The sequence below is a fragment of the Branchiostoma floridae genome, chromosome 13, assembly GCF_000003815.2.
Source record: "Branchiostoma floridae strain S238N-H82 chromosome 13, Bfl_VNyyK, whole genome shotgun sequence".
Lineage (NCBI taxonomy): Eukaryota > Metazoa > Chordata > Leptocardii > Amphioxiformes > Branchiostomatidae > Branchiostoma > Branchiostoma floridae.
In genome coordinates, this window is record NC_049991.1 from 22,384,165 (window position 1) to 22,389,651 (window position 5,487).

A 5,487-nucleotide genomic window follows, 5' to 3' on the forward strand; every position below is an offset into this window, starting at 1 on the left:
TAGCTGCATTTATTAAGGTTCGAATTAAAAAAAAAACCCTGAGCAAATGACGTACATGTCTGTTGGTGACGTTAAGCAAAAGAATGTTCGACAAGGTATGGTTCTAGAAATGACGGTTGTAACTTTTGAACATATAACGCTATATCTACATTGAATCAAACGTTTGATTTGAAACAATAAAAAAGGTGTTTAGAAGTAAATCTACCTGTTGGCAGACAGATGGCTGTCCACAGAAGAACATTTTCCCTCCATTTGGTGTCAGGTGGAGAGACTTGTGCATGGCTTACAGCAAAAGCCGCGACCGTGATAAGGCTATATAAAACAGCCACCGTTGGCACGCACAAAACAGATGCAACAGCACAACATCCCTAAGGCCCTGTGAAGAATAAGACAAATCTTAATAAAGATAAGTAATCTGCATTCTGATTAAAAATATGTTGTTTTGTAAGATGTAACTTCTAAAGAATAGAAGCCATGAATCAAAAGTCAGAACTCAAAACATATCAAGGTGCGATTGATACGACTAACCCACCTGAACAAGTTCTTCCGGAAAATCCTTCCAGTCAAACTCGACTTTCCAGGACGAATGGAGATCTGTAGCCTTCAAAGATTTACTGCACGACATGATATGATATAATATTGTCCGTAAATCCCCCGTTAAAAAGTCTATTTCGTCAAAGACACGGACTAAAAAGTAGCCGTGGCGACTTCATCGCCACACGGTTTCAAACTGTTAGGCTGAAAAACGACACCGTTCGAAGAACGCATTCCGGTTTCGAATTACGAAAACACCTGAGTTAGTGACGTAAACGTCAGATTGTGACGTCTAAGAAGATGAGAACATCACTAGACGAACGGACCTAATATGTAGACGTATGCTGACGGATTACAATTTGCAACACCTGACGGATGCTGACGTATGTTGACAAATGCTGACGGATCCCAAAAACCATCACGGATCCCAAAAAATGACGGATCCCACTTACATCCGCAACGCATTCGTAGGTATCCGTAACTCACGGTGGATGCAAACACGGAACCCGTATACTTCCGTGCTTCGTGACGGATGCTAACACTGCATCCGTATGGATACTTCCTAAATTACGGACCCTATACACATACGTAACGCATTCGTTGGTATCTATAAGTCACTAACGGATTTAAACATTGCATTCGTATGAATACTTTACTTTTAACGTAAACAAAAGCATACGCGGTCAGGATTATTGTTTATCAGCAAAAACTGTTCAGATGCAGACGTATACGAATTCGCAACATCCTGACGGATGCTAACGGATCCCCAAGATTACCAAAAGTCACGGATCACATACACAGCCGTAACGCATTTGTTGGCATCCGTGAATCGCTGTGAATGCGAACACGGAATTCGTGTGCTTACGTAATTGGCGGATGCTAACACAGCATCCGAAGGATACTTACTTTTATGTATGCGTGGCTAGCACTCTTGTTTTTGAGCACATATTTTATTTTTTAGATTGGTCATATCTTTCCCCCTTTTTGTACCTCGGACACCACAGTTTGTAACGTCAATACAAGTGAGACAATCCACGTTACGCTAGATACCAGAATACTCGGATTCGTAAGGATGCGAAATGGTTTTTTTCTGCATTCGTGGCAAGATTACCAACAATGCACTGCTCCAGTGGATTGCTCCAGTGGAGGGGATTCCATTGGAGCAGTGCATTGTTGGTAATCTTGGGATATCTTAAATATGCGACTCTGTATTTTTTTGCATCCGTACATTGGGGCGGTGTATTGTGGGTAATCCAATCGTTGTCTCTCTGACCAATCAGACTGCACATCAGTCAGTTTAAAAATAAAGCGGAGATAGTCAGCGTTGTCCGTGAGGACCGCAATCTTTTTGTACCTCAAACTTTGAGTTTTGAAACGTTGAACTCGGGATATGGATTTGTACACACGTGTGTGAACTTCTGTAGTAGGGTGATGTTGAGGCGGTGACCAAACTCAAGTGGCAGTTGACGGACGGGACGGCGATCGAGGGACTGAAACAGCCAGCCCTGTTTTGTAGTTCGGCGTCCTGGGGCTATTTTACATCACTGTCCTGCGGATCTCACGGCGAGGTATGTTTTATACAATCATTGTTTCCAAACAATACCCGCTTTGAATTCGTCTTTGTGACTACATTCCTTGTTGGCTAGTAGTTTAGTAGCGCTTTTGGTATGCTTGGGCTGAACAGAAACTTATCAGAAAACGACATAATGGAGCCTTACAAAACACAAGTCACAAGCATGATACTTGCTGAGTAACTGTTGACTTATTTGGGAAAAATTTGAATCATCATCAAAACAGTACTTGTATACACATATGTTTGTCTCAAGCCTGGTATTTATTCGCATAGGAACATTCTGTTCCAACGGTGTTTACGTGTTTGTTTATATGCGACGTCTCGTACACAATGCAAAGTCCGGCCGGGGAAGCAGATCACACCTTGTCACTAATTATGCAACGCTAGACTGTTTCTGCCGCGCCCTCCCGGGGGACTTTTTTGGTATGATAATGCGGAATGTAACGGTGATAATGGCGATACCACAATCAGATGCATTTGTTCCTGTTGTATAACAAGCCATTCACCATTTCTTTTCATATACACCCTAATTACTTTGACGGACGCATCCATCAAACATGGATGCTTTAGCTATCTCAAAATTTGATGGGATTATTCTTTCTCTTTTTCAGAAGGCGGTTCGACATTCTCTGGCCGTGTCAACAGCTGGGAGAACACTGGACTACAGGAAGGGCACAGAAGGAATTGAGCTGGGAGGGATCAGGGCGTAACTAGCCTGAAAAGAAGCGGAGCACTGTCACTAGTAGAAAGGAGACTTTGTGCTGTTGCGAGAAGCTGTACATACTGATACTATAAGTCATGTTAGTTGTACTTTACAAGCTGGATTCACTATCTGTATCCTGTAGCCGGATGTGGAAATTCCTTAGAGTTGGACATCGCGAAGACTTTGATTTGTAATAGAAACAGATATTCGTAGAAGCAAGATTAGCCACAGACTCCCATGTCAGCTTTACATAAAAGTCAAATTGTATTCACGTTTGATCCTATATTCTATTTGGAAGTATAAGAAGTCATGTGATATTGGCGGTTAAAGGATTCAACTTTCCCTTAACATAATTAGATAACAGGGACTCTCTGTACATACCTGGTATAACCCATTCTTGTTGCAATATTGTATCTGTATACATATCATGTGGCAGACAGGATTCGGCCTCGATGACATTACGTCGTTTAGTTCTTCTCAGGACTGGTTTAGAATAAGATTATTCTGTGCATTCTTTTCTATTTCAAATCGTGTTAGACTTTTATAAGAAAGTAATTGGGCACACATGATATTGTGATTTGTCAAATGTGCGGAAAATTCATTAAAGTGACTTTGTATCTGCAGAAAATCCCGTTTTGGATTCTTTATGATCTGATCATACGAAGAAATCCCTAAAAAACGACTTCGCATCCGCGGCAAATGCCGCATTGGGATTTCTTAGGATCCGACCATGCCAAATATACGAGGAAAATCCTATAAAAACGACTTCGCATCCGCGGCAAAGGCCGTTTTGGGACCCGTTCATTCCAGGTATTCGAAGAAATCCTTTGAAAAACGACTTCGCATCCGAGGGAAATACCGTTTGGGGATTCTTTGCAATCCGATCATTCCAGGTATTCGAAGAAATCCCTAAAAAAACGACTTCGCATCCGTGGAAAATCCCATTTCGGGATATGTTTGAGTCTTTTCATTCCGGATCCCAAAAATCCAAATTTCGGATATTTTAGGGATCCAACTCGAATCCGTTTGCATTCGCTAGCATTTGTTACAAATACGCAAATATCCCTGCTCGAATATGGCTACATCCGATACCCTTTCCCCCAGTGCATTAGAAGAAAGGTTCTAGAAATGACAGTTGAGACATTTGAACGTAACACAGAAAACTTGTAGACGCGTAGTGGAGTATATATATCGCCAAAGTCAAGCTAGGCGACATCTTCCTAGGAATACGCGACCTGATCAGTACACCCGGCTGACTGTCCAAAGTTTAGATGACGTCATGGTTAGCGTGATGTCATAACTTAGGACAAGTTCGTACAACTCCGTACACCACCCGGCTGACTGTCCAAAGTTTAGATGACGTCATGGTTAGCGTGACGTCATAACTTCGGACAAGTTCGTACAACTCCGTACACCACCCGGCTGACTGTCCAAAGTTTAGATGACGTCATAACTTCGGACAAGTTCGTACAACTTTGGACAACTTTGGACAACTTCAGACAACTTAACTTAGGACAACTTCGTGCATTTCACCCTGATACTGGACATGGGTGACATCAGCAAGTAAACATCAACATCAGCAAGTAAACATCAACATCAGCAAGTAAACATCAACATCAGCAAGTAAACATCAACATCAGCAAGTAAACATCAACATCAGCAAGTAAACATCATCACAAATAAGTAAACATCGACAAAAAGGGTGGCAATTAAAACTATTGCCATGGTGACGGTTTTATTGTTTATAAGTATTTTAAATGATTGTTGTTGAAGGTTTGTTGTATTTGTGGTCTATCCTTTTGCCTGGCTGTATGTAGGAAGATGACCATCTCCTCTACCTAAATAACAATGTGTTCAAGGTATGAAAGTCTTAGCCAAGAAAGCTATTCTAGCATTTTCTCAAAAATTATGTAAATGAGACGCTAATTTGCCCTTCTTACGTCTGCATGTTCAACTTAACGTACATGTTGCTGCCAAATGTCGGAAGAATGGAATTTCGTCATTTAACACTGTAATAGCAATTTCTAATTAATTATGTAAATTAGGTAACAGTTTGCATTATTAAGTGATGTCTGTCGATATTTATCTCATTTTCTAGTGACATGTTTACGTGTCCTAGAAGTAATGAAATATTGTGGCTTAATAAACTGTGCTCGTTAATTATGCAAATTAGCTCGGGGTCTGCAATAATAGCCCTTATTTATGGAAGGCATCTCAGAAGTTATCTACATATCAAAAATCACGATGATCCGTCAACCCCTTCCCGAGTTATTCCCTTCTAAAAGTATGGCGCAATTGCGCACGCACGGACGAAATGCTGTAGAATTTCGGGAATTTGGGACAATCGGATATATACTTAACAGTAAGCATAATATTTCTCTCTTTTTGAATTACATATGGTATATTTTTTAGCATTTCAACATGACATGCAGTGTATTTATAAACTGTCCTAATTAATTATGCAAATTAGCCCATGATTAGGATTTACATTTATGTTATTATGTTCGGCATCTCTGAAGCTATCTACATTCTAAATATTATGATGATCCGTCAACCCATTCCCGAGTTATTCCCCTCTAAAGGGATGATGCAACTACGCAGGTGTGGAAAAATTCCAGACATGCCTGCGGGATTTTGGGAATTCTTGTCAAATGGTCGCACACTATACTATTAGGCT